This window comes from Lycium ferocissimum, chromosome 2, assembly GCF_029784015.1.
Source record: "Lycium ferocissimum isolate CSIRO_LF1 chromosome 2, AGI_CSIRO_Lferr_CH_V1, whole genome shotgun sequence".
Lineage (NCBI taxonomy): Eukaryota > Viridiplantae > Streptophyta > Magnoliopsida > Solanales > Solanaceae > Lycium > Lycium ferocissimum.
The window spans coordinates 58,563,346-58,575,970 of NC_081343.1; the positions used below are offsets into that span (position 1 = coordinate 58,563,346).

The 12,625-nt window shown below is 33.0% G+C and overlaps 1 long non-coding RNA gene across 3 annotated transcripts; it reads right to left on the reverse strand.

Annotated features, from left to right (window-relative positions):
* Positions 1–802: 802 nt before the first annotated feature.
* LOC132046338 (uncharacterized) lies at positions 803–10,189 on the reverse strand. Of its 3 annotated transcripts, none has more exons than XR_009412688.1 (4): positions 10,059–10,189; positions 4,945–5,061; positions 4,476–4,786; positions 803–1,099 (listed from the first exon to the last, which is right to left on the reverse strand). It is a non-coding gene; the product is annotated as an uncharacterized LOC132046338 (long non-coding RNA). The 3 variants fall into 3 exon arrangements; XR_009412687.1 differs by lacking the exon at positions 10,059–10,189 and adding an exon at positions 2,150–2,245 and having other exon boundaries at positions 4,945–5,160; XR_009412686.1 differs by lacking the exon at positions 10,059–10,189 and having other exon boundaries at positions 4,945–5,160.
* Between the last annotated feature and the right edge of the window lie 2,436 nt (positions 10,190–12,625).

The following is a 12,625-nucleotide window of genomic DNA, read 5'->3' on the forward strand; positions in this document are numbered from 1 at the left end:
ATTATGTATGTTCATTTCGTAATATTCGTTTAACACAAATAACTTAAGGTAATTTATGCTAAAATTTTAAACACATATCTGAAGCTCTAATGAGTGCTTGCAAATGTCGTATTCTCTTTTTTTGTGTACACAAAATGTACCAATTTTGGATGATAATTGGAATGTACCAAAATATCTCATTGGGTCCTAATTACAGTTTCTTTTTAGTTTTGTTTTAAGTGCCACAAACGTAGGTGTTGTCTGGTGCATGCTTAGTTACATCCTTTATATAGCAGAATTCTAATGTTGACATTTCATTTTTTTTACTACGCACTTATAGTTGGTTTAAACCTTCTTGGAAGGAGGGTCAAAGTCGTTGAATGTTAGTTGAATCTAGTGCAGATGGTGTACGCTAAATCTACTCAAAAGTGTCTTTTAACATAATTGGTTAAACACAAACTGTTTCTCATCAAAAGTACTTTTTTGAGAAGCACTTTTCAAAATAAGCTGATTTTAGAAGTTCGGTCAAATAAGGCTATAAGCCTTACTTTAATATCAAAACCTGCACAAACTCACGTTTTGCAAACTGCTTTCACTATTTGCAGTAATACAGTATTAATCATGCATTTCAATGTGTATTATTGTCCTTGTTATGTTTGTTTTTCGTTTTTTACTTCTTCCTATTTTCTTTTTTGGATTTTTATTACTCATAAAGTACTCACTCGTGCATTTTCCTACAGCTTTTCTGAACCAAAGTTGGATCTTAGTAATATATTCCCCTGTTCCTTTTTTGGTTTCTAATAAGAAAGAAGTCCACAAAATAACCAATAAAATGACTCTGTTAACATGTGAAAATTAGAGGCTTTCTAATGCAAAAACCAACAAAAATTATCAACAAAAAATTTGAGTTCTGATTCCAGATGCAAACAATACAAATTACATAAAAGTTACAAAATGAACCAGTTCCTCTTTCCAAACGTAAAGGCAATTCCCATTTGGTGGAAGATCATGAAGTAATACAAATCATCACCTCCATACATATATAGAGATATAGATCAGCTACAAAATTCTTCAAGAACATCATCTCTATTGAGAAACGGTCTGCTGCAAGATTCCTTACCTGCAGGGCAGTATATCTGAGTAAATAAGTTATACAATGGAACTGGTCCAAGCACTTCTCTGAGGCGTTTCTAATCAATTTTCTTAAAGCCGCTAACCAAATCTAATCTTTGAATCCGAACTAATATCTAAAATAGCTACTGGATGCAAAGAAAAGTCGATATTTTAAGACTATTGGAAGAGAACTAATATATAAAATAGCTACTGGATGCAAAGAGAAGTCGATATTTTAAGACTTCTGGAAGAGATTAGACGGCATGTTATATGTAAAAGAGTAAAGTGAACATATAGATAACCGTAATCCAATATCAACAGGACACACACTTTTGCATTATTATGGACGGAACTGAACTTTCCATTATCATATTTCTATCTCCTCATACTAAAAATTCTTATGGAACCAACAATACATCCAAGCCATAGGTTCAAGAGATAAAGAACCGTTTAAATGATATCGATATTCCATTATAATTGCCAAAAATACAACAAAAATAACCTCCCAACAAAAAAGATCTAACAAAGTGAAACTTCCTAGTGTCTCTTCTTTTGTTGTAATGAAAATTCTTGTGCATTCTTGTTGTCAATATGCAATAGTTTCTATCTCAGTCTGAATTTAAAAAACACTCATCTTGATCTCACTATACATTCATAACAAATTGAATTGCAACACTCAATTAAGGGAATTCATACTAAGTGAAATCATAATCATTGCAAATACGCTTCAGTTAACACTATGTTGCAATAGGCGATATCAGAACTAATCTTGTACTTAGTTGATTTCCCAAAAAGTATTCTGAGTGTAAGGATGTCTTTTATTTTATTTTTAATTGCCCTGATGGCAAGCTTTGTAAGTTGCATTCTAGGATGTGATATAGAAGTGATCAATTATAAAACTTTGATTCTGCTTCTAAGAAAGTTGTAATGGTGGATTAACTTGCTGCAACGTGTTCCTCTAAGTGTTTTTCTCAAAAAAATGTCAAATATGTTTCATGGAGTAAAAATACCATGAGAAATAGTGATGAAAATGCACTAAACATCAAAGTGGGTATACCTTAGATATTATTGACAAATATTTCCCTCTAAGCACATCCGTTAGAATCTGATTGTTTGAAATAGTGAACAACTGGCAGGTGACGGACATTCCAAGCTAAAAGCAAAATAGCTATGCTGGAAAAGTTGGATGAGAACTAAATAATAAGGGAAACTTACATAAACAGCTACCTTTTAACAGCTTCTAACAATTTATAGCTACTTTTTCTATATTTACAAATCGTAGCTATTTTTTGTTGTATTTATGTTGTATTTTGCGTTTTCGAAATACAGGGAAATACATGGAAATACAAAATCCGGCTGAGTTCGCATTTTTGAAATACACTGAAATACAAAATTTGGCAGAGTCAAAATAGGCTGTATTTATGGAACAGATTCTCTTTTTTCATTTTAAATGGTAAGTCAAATTAAATCAACCATGTATCAAGCATGTTTCATTGAAGTTCCATAAAAACCCACCGTTTCTCTCTCCAAATTACTCCATTCCAAACTTTTATAAATACTTCCAAATATAGAAAAATATACACTAATACAATGAAATATGGTTGATTGTTTAAGAAATATAAAATTGTAGTATGCGTATATACAATGGAATACAATGAAATATATCAAAAAATTGTTTCATAAATTAGAAATACATTGAAATACAACGAAATATACTGAAATATACTGAAACATTTTATCAAACACTTGGTGAGCATAAAGCTTCAACTTAGGTTGAAACCATATTTCCCTGGCGTTTAAAAAAGTAAAGAACAAACCAAAACATCACTCCTTTTCTTCGTTTGTAAATTAGAGAAACTTGAGGGTCTCAAAGGAATCTGATTTAGAACATCAACAGAAGAGTTGCCTCCATAACTAAATCGAGAATTGATCCGATTTGAAGCTACCTTCACTTCAAGTAACGTTTTTTTAGATAATGAATTACATATTCCTCTATCTAGATTAACTATTTGCAAATAGATATTGTCCACTCGCTAACTATAGGAGAATGTGTTGTTATCGGAACTTCATATTACACAAGAAATAAAGACAAGAAGACGACATTGAAAGATTGCAAAACATAATTGATGAACAAAGATCTCACGATCGAGGGCGGAATTTGGAGGGTCCTTTATTAGGGAAGTAGATCCCATTGAGGGGGAAATAGCTTTGAGAGGTGAGAGAAAACCAATTTAAAAGAGAAACTTGAAATACGTTGGTAATTTAAGAAAATATTTTAGTTATGAACAATAAATAAAATAAACCATAAATTCTTAGAGAGTTATGACAAGTAAATTTCCCAAATAATAAACCATTTGAGATTCATTGAATCACGCAAAAAGCCACATTACCAAATTCATTGCTACAACCAACCTAATATTAATCAGAAATCAAGAATACTGGATAACAAAGATATATTATACTTTAAGGGTCAGATACATAGATAACCCCTTGAAATTCTTTGCATATTTCAGATAACCACCTAAATAAAACCTATGATCACTTGAACAATTGATCTCTATTAACTGTACCTATTTAACCCTTCAAAACCAACAGGTTAACAAACCTTAGGGATCTTTTTTGCTCTTATTTTCTAATTTTTGACAACCATGATACATTTTCAAGAGAATTATATTTATAATCCAACTTAAATCTAAACGGAGAATGATATTCTCTTTACCTATGCCTATTTTATTGCCCAGGTTCAAGGTACTCCACCACTCTTTTGGGAAGTGAATGTGATTTCCTTGCATATTTTAAATAACGAAATCAAAATGGAAAAAGCTACATTGCCCTGTAGTAGTAGTAGTAGTAGTAGTGGTAATAGTAGTAGTTTCTGAAGTTATTTTGCCTGAAACCATATTATGACTTGTAAAACTAAGGTTTAAAAAAGTGTCAGATTTGTATCTTATTTGTTTGACCACAAAGATAAGAGGTTGACCAATGATACGCATTTGAAATACAGAGTAGTAGTAGCTAAGTAGGGAAGCATCTATGTGATCCAACATTGAATCTGAAAATTCAACCTTCTCGGAGAGATACCGCAAATTTGTTTTTTTAGCTCCAAGTTTTCTTTATTTTCTAGTTAGCCTTAAAATAGATATTAAAATATCATCCAAATCTGGAATATAAATCATATTACAGAAGAAAAAGAGAAAAGGAGAATTGACAAATTTAGATAGAGGCGCAATTCGAAATTTTGCCTTTATTATGGTGAATCTTCTCAAAGATTTAGCAATAACAACTTCGACTCCCTACCTTAAAGTTTTACCCATTAGGAAATGCTATCAAAAGAAACATAAGGAAATCCATAGAATCTCAAGCACGAATGCTCAAAAACTTACCAACAACATGGGGCTCTACGCAACCCAAATTTCAGGTCATCTACGATGGTAAGCATGATTTGCAATTTCTTAATCCCGTTGCCGATTGGAACTAATTTGGTTGTCAAAGAGATGCAAAAATAGCGTATCAATAACCAAACTCAGATATATAATGGTTAGGGCATGGTTAAAGAGTTGAATAGATATAATAAGTCATGCATGCTCCCCAGAAAAGCCCTTCCATCTGAACATTGCAAAAAACCTCCTCTTGTTTCTTCATATGATTTAGTCATCCCAAGGCTTAACATACAAAGAAATGGATGACTTTTTACCTACAAAAGTAACAGCAACACGATGAAGCTTATTGATGATTTACTTGAGCAAAGGAACATATTTTCCACATTCAAGTTCAAAGATGTTTTGCATTTTCTTTCCACAGTAATTGTGAATTGAACACAAAATCAACTGAGAAGGAAATATCAAAGCTCACTTTCTTTCTTCTTGGTAGATACCTTACCAGCCTCCATTGCTTCCGCTGCCTTCTTCTCCGTTGTCTCCTCTCTAAGGAGATTAATATCACCTAGTTGCATACGTCTAATGTGTCAAACTACGCTTGGTCATAGAGAAAATAAACATTAATCAGAGAAATCCTACCTTCCTATTCTAAAAAATATGTTGACCGAATATTATGTATTAAATGTTGCACCCAATAAAGATGAAACAAGAACAATAAAGAGATAAAGAGAGACAAGAGATTAGAACTTTCTTATTCATCCAAGTGTGTTCAAGTGTGTACAACATCATTCTCAATGCCTCCATTTATAGGGCCATATTGAGTAACATGAAAAGATGTCATAAAGATGGCATTTACCCTTGAGAAGGTGGGGAAGATTATGGGGTTGTGGGAAATGAATGAGGAGGTACTGGATGTGTGGTGTTACTACACTTTATGGTCGAATTACACCTAGGAGTTATGGACATCCACAATTAACTAATATTAATATTTACAACCATCGAAGACGCCGGGATTAAAAGTGAATAGCAAGAATTGAGGAGATTTCAGTAAGTATATGCTACTGACATGTCGTTCTTGATAATTTTATTATGATTCGTATATTTCACAACTTTCATTATAATTTTGCTTATTGACAGTGGTGTTTATAAAACTGTATCATGAGATCACGAAAAATATTGTATCTCAAATGGTTTTGTGTATATGAGAAATTAGATATGAAATTGTCTATGTCCAGTACTAATTAATTAATTGATGGAATTTGAGAAGTCATTTTAAGAAACGGTATGATCGTATACTTGTTGATGGGGTTAGATCTAGTTAAGGATATTTTGGTGGCTGCAGGTGAACAACAAATGATTGAACCATTGAGGTTGACTAGAAATTTTATTTACAAATTATATTTCTCATCAACAGTCTACTGCCTTGTAATTGTAGAAGTTTTTGTTGATAATAATTTTTTTGTCATTTTTAATTTACTTATACATGTAATCTCAAAGTGTCAATATTTGAAAGGCTCAACGGTGAGTCCGATTGCACTGGTCTATTATGCCATTGGTTGAGGGTAAGATGGTGGATTCAAGTCCCCGTGAACCATGATGACAATATAAGATGTTGGGTTCAAGTCCCATCGCATTATGGCCTAAAATGCCTTTTATATGGGAAAGAGGTTGGGTTTGAGTCTTGATGCAATATATTGATGATATAATGATGACTGAGCATGTTAATATGCTCTTGATAAAATCATAAAGCCCGTCCCATTGAATTTGCTCCATTTTTTGACGTGAATGTGGTAGCAGTACATAATAAGTCTGGAAGAAGACAAATGGTTGAATGTATGAATGGGTGTGGAGAGACAAAATAGTAATAGCCATCATTGTGGTAATTATAAAAGGAAGAACATTATGGGTTCTAAAAATGGTCCTTTTAAAGGCGAATGAAATTTTTACCATCAATTTGGTATGAAAGGTATTGGGCACGCGATTGTTATGCAATCTAATTTAATAAAATTTTATAAATCCCCCATCAAAAGAAAGGAATATAATTTCAAAGTGATGTCGAGGTGGGTCTATGAATATGATAAAGACAATGGGCATATAATGAAAATTTATGAAGCACGTATATATGATTATAGTTCATTCCTTGAAGAGAATGTGACTTGTGATAAGCATCGTGAATGCTCGCCCATTTTTGAAAGTGAAAATATGTAAAATTATGGATAAGGACGTGCTCATGTATGGTTGAATAAATATCACAACTCACCTCTACGGGAGGTTTGAGAGGAATAAAGAAATTTTATAACGGTAATTGGTCATGTACTTTTAGTACGTCATAAATATTGTGGTATGTCTTATCATGAATTACCGAAAGGTAAAAGTAAGAAATAAGTCCTGCTTATAAAGGTTTTCGCCATGACCATATTGATAATTATTCCTTAAAAAGAGATGTTCACCAAACGGATGGCATTATGAAATATGTGGTAGTACATAACTAATTTAGAGCTCTGAAAAAGCTACTTTGTCATTACTCGGAGGAATGAAATTGTTCATAATATTGGTGTTGTAGTAAGTCTCAAAAGAAACTTTTTAGGTTTCAAAGGTATTGGTCAAATATGAATTATATGGAGACTATAAATTACGGGAAGATTTAATATCTTCATATTACTACAACCGAAGCGAGTTAGAAGTATTTATGTGAAAGGTTACCCGCCTTTTCCTCTAGTTTGAACTACACAAATACGAGCATGATAATGGAGTCACATGCGATAGTAAACTAGAAGTTTACTGAAAGAAATGTTTGTTGGCATGACCGGTTGGCCATCCCGGTTCAAAGGTGCTGCAAAAATTATTGAGAATTCACGTAGTTATATACTGAAGAAATAGAAATTCTTCAAGAATCCTCTTGTGCTGCTTGTTCTCAAGATGACAAATTGATTATTCTACCAGCTAAGGTTGGGATTGTATCCCCTGATTTTGGAACGTATATATATATATATATATATATATGGGCCCAGTCACCTGTCATGTGCACCGATTTACTATTATATGATTTTAATAGATGTATCTTGTTATGGTCACATGTGCATTAGTATCAACTTGCAATTTGATTTTTGCAAGGTCGTTTGCTCAATTGTTATATTAAGAGCACAGTTTCAAACTATGAAATTTTGTTGATAATGCTAGTTTATATCCAAGTTGGTTTAGCAGAAATTGTATGCCTCCAATTATAGCTAAACAATTGATTATGAGAACAAATCTCACAAAAAGAAATTTGGTTTGAGATAGATTATTTAATATGTAGCAGCACCTGTAAGCATCAAGCCAACAAGTTCTGATTCTCTTCTAGAGGTTGGTTCAGGGTCAGGAACCTAGTAATTCCTGTCTAGAAATTTGAATGTGCGGTATATGATTTAATTGTTCCACCACGACGCACAAAGATGGGTCCCAAATAAGGTTGTTAGGTAAATGTTAGATTTCCTAAGATTAGGGGGAGGGATGATAAGCAGCTGGAAAATAAGATATATGTAATGAATTATCACTGGTGTAATTCTCGTTAAAAAGATAATACCCAAAGGTGAAAATTACATTCCAGCTGCAAATGCTCTAGTTAGAATTAAAGTCCTTGATGGATAGAGTCTATGGCGATAGACCAATCGGTTCCAAAGATAAAACTCCTTGAAGACCGAGAAGAGCAAATGATCAAGATGGTTATAACAATGAGGCAAGTGCTTTAAAAGAGCACCATGACATAACACTTAATAAAACCTTGGGAAAGTTTCAGGTACCTGAAAAGTGAAGAAATCTCGATAAGTTATATCGCATTGGAACCGATATCAAATGACCGTCGACGGTATCTTTGAAATAATGTAGCGCTTAACATTATAAATGGTGATGAGGATCTTGAATTCAAATCTGTCAAAAAACGTTGACAGCTATAATGATTGGCCAAATAAAATACGCAGTTCAAGTATATTTTGTTTCACTTGTAAAAGTAATGTTTTGGACCTATAGTCCAAGGACCTCTAGGTATAATGTCAGTGGGGTGCAAATGGGTTCTTGTGCAAAAGGTAAAATGATAAATAAAAACTGTATATATAAAGTACGGCTTGTGCCTTGTGGCATAAAGGTTTTTCGCAAAAGTCCTGACATTATTATGTATTCTCCTGTGGTGGATGCAATGGGGTTTCTTATAACTCTGGAAATATATGAAAATTTTGAAATGCGTATAATTAATTGTTGTCAATATGATTATATAGAGAACGAACGAAAATCCGTAGGGATTTAAATTGGTTTGAAGTATTTAAGGTTTACGAAAATAAAGCTTCAACAAGTGTTTATATAGGTTAAATCGATTCCATTGAAATCGATTCCATTGAGTGCCCCAATGGTTGTGATGTCGCTAAATATAAATAAACATCATATTGACCTCATGATAATGATAAGTGTATTGTATTGCATACCGTAAAAGAAATTATTAATATAGATTTGTTTATCCTAACATATTTTCAAGGTTTTGTTGGTTATGTAAAATGCAGGGCATTGTTTTTATTATTACATGAAGTTTGTTCTTCAAGCGAGTTACCGATTTGCATGTAAGGATACTGCCACATTATGCTATTCTATATGGCAGTCAATTATTGATACTTATTCAAGTCATGCCAAGGTGATAGCTACTTACAAAGCACGTCAGGAATGCATATCTGGCTAAGATCAATAATTCAGCACATTTTGCAATAGTATGACGTCTATTTGGAAATGAAGATTTCAACAATATTTTACGAAGCTTGCATAGCTCAAATTGAAAGATAGATCAAAGGAGACAAAATACGACACATTTCACCAAAGTTTTTTTTTCAAACATGATCTTCAACATAACGGTGAAATAGATGTTCAACAAATACACTCGATTGATGATTTGACGGATCTGTTCACCAGAGCATTACCAACCTCGATATTTGAGAAGTTGGTATACGAGGTTGGGATACGTCGTCTCCAAGAATTAAGTGATGCTTTAATCAGGGGGAGTATAATACGCGTTGTACTCTTTTTTCCTTAGCCGAGGTTTTGTCCCATCGGGTTTTCGTGGCAAGATTTTTAATGAGGCAGCTAGCAATGCGTATTACTAGATATTTGTACTCTTTTTCCTTCACTAGGATTTTTTTTTTTTTCGGAGTTTTTCCTAGTAAGGTTTTAACGAGGCATACTATCTATCAATGGACATCCAAGGGAGAGTGTTGTAAATATTAATATTAGTTAATTGTGGATGTCCATAACTCCTAGGTGTAATTCCACCATAAAGTGTAGTAACACCACACATCCACTACCTCCTCATTCATCTCCCACAACCCCATAATCTTCCCCACCTTCTCAAGGGTAAATGCCATCTTTATGACATCTTTTCATGTTACTCAATATGGCCCTATAAATGGAGGCATTGAGAATGATGTTGTACACACTTGAACACACTTGGATGAATAAGAAAGTTCTAATCTCTTGTCTCTCTTTATCTCTTTATTATTCTTGTTTCATCTTTTGATATATTGTACTAACTATTTTAGAATGATTTTACAACAAGGATAAAATTACATATACTAAGAAAATTGTTATTACCAACAGAGAGGGCAATAAGAATAGCAAATTGCACCGAAATAGCTTTACTCAAAGCAGATACAATAAAACAAAAATGAATTATAACTTCTACATGAGAAATTCCTAAATTCACCAGCAATGAAGAGAGATGGAAGAAAAAACTTTACCATAAGTGAGAGTATAAAGGACAGGTGGTGCTGATGCGTGGCAGTTCTTAAAAGACACGTTGCATAAATATTGCTCAAAGTCTAAAGTGCCCTTAACTCGAAATTTATTGGATTAAGCTTCCATGTCGATCCGTACTGCCATCTCATATTTCTATATAGTAGAAATCATATGAGGCTAAATGAGTAGATAAAAGAAGCTCCTCATGGTAGTTTAATTCTTAGCAATACCACTCAAATCTGTACAATAATTTAGGATAATTACGATCTAATCTGGATTTTGAAATCATTAGTATCCTGTAAGCTATAGGAAACCATTTGGTAAGCCGAATAAAATTATCGTCAAGATTAAGAGATTAGAACACAAGTTCTTTGTTGGAATAATAGAAGGAAGTATTTTGTTTGCAGACCATGGAACATCTCCTATTACTGGTCGAAAAAGATCTATAACTATGAAAATCGGGAAGGAATAAATGTATATCCATGAAAACAGGTGCGCCAATAAACGTAATGGTGAACTTTGTAAGTGTTTTTTTACCTTGCAAGGGTAAAACTTTAATTAGAAGTCGACGAAGCATTCTATAAAATAAAATAGTAGATGTAAATCTTTGAAGCGTACATAAAGTCTTAGTAAACTCTAAAGTTTAGACGTATCACATTTGTGTTCGGATTGAACAAATAGAGGCAACTTACAACAGAAAAGGATAATGTGCACAAATGGATTGAATTATCTGGGAAGAGCTGCTTGAAAATTATACAAAATGGCTTTAGGTCACTTTATATGAGTTGTTGCATTGTAGCCTTTAAACTTCTCTATTGATTTATTTGTTTTTCACGAGAATAACCGGTCTGGTAAAAGCAAACAACGGCTTCATCGCTCGCAAGTCAGAACATGAAAGAGTATAGCAGAAAACAATAATAAAGTATGAAAAGTTGAAAATGTAATATAGTCTAAACTCCAAATCACTAAACTATAGAAAATATTTATAGACATTGTCGAACATTGTAAGGTAAAGAACAATATCACAGTAGTTGCAGGTACTCAATAATAGGGTAAATAAACAAAGGTTTTCTTAATAAATGGATTCCACACTCAGTTGACATGATTTTCTAGGAAAATAATCAATCACATAGTCATTCACAAAGTATTATATTACTTTGCACATATGCTGCAAGTTGGAGGATAACTCATTCTCTTGAAATGAAAGAAAAATGAAATCACATCCAAGTTCTTCAAAAACAAAACCATGTAGTAATTGACGAAGCATGCAAGATATTGCTATTGCATTCAAACTTAAAACATTCAGATATTTCTATCGCAAGATTTGGTAACCAGTGAAGCACTTTATTAAAAAAATAGTAGTGGTAAATCTTGGCAACATGCCTAAAGTCTAAACATATCACAATGGATATTAAAAATATGAATACAATTATAGTTTTATAGGCAACAAAAAAGGAACCGCTTTTCGACCCTGACTCCTAGAAGCTCTATATTGGCCATTTTTAGGGAGTAAAGACCCTTAAAATATAGTTACATATTTGCTAACACAATCAATTGTCATGTACTATTTGAAGTCCAGATTTTTTAAATCAAAACATATGGAAGTCGAAATGTAAGTAAATGAAAGAAGCGCTAGAAATCGACATGAAAAAGTTTGATGCGTTAGAAGTAAAAAATAGTGGCTGAGAATGTGTAAACAAAATACCTAGATGGCCTGAAGTGATTTTGTGGGTCTTGAAGCAGAATTTTAAACTCAGGAAGGATTTTGAATGGGGTGAAAATGGAAAATCAAATTTTTCGGCAGAAATTGATATAACCGTGGAAATCCAAAAGGACGCATACAGAGGTGTAAGAGAATGGGGTGTGAATGGAAAAACAGCATACCTGGGTTTATAGGAGTGATTTTGTGTGTCGCGAAGACAAAGTTCAAATTAAGGAGGGATTTGGACACAGTGAAGAAGACTTTCTAATTTCTTTGGAGATTGATGTTGGCAAGCACGGGGAGAATAGAAAGAAGAATAGGGAGATTGATAAAGGAATAAGGGAGATCTGGTGAAGGTTTTTTTTTTTTTTTTTTCTCTAGTCCAGCTTTTGCGGTGCAATGGGCGAAGTGGCATTTCAAATTGTCGGTTTTAATTCTTTGGGCGTGAACAAAGGGAATTAATTCTCAAAAATCTGTAAAAAAAGATAAATACAAACCCTGCCTTTCTGTTACGCCACGTCAGCGAAACTTTTGTCACTCTTTTATAATATATATATATATATATATATGATATTTTGAGTCTCATTATATCTTTTTGTCCTCAGTTCGTGAAAATTGCTTTAATACTAATCAGTTAAGCTCAGCTAGTAGGCTTTTTTTATGCGGAAAAGGGCTAAATATACCCCTGTACTATCGGAAAAGA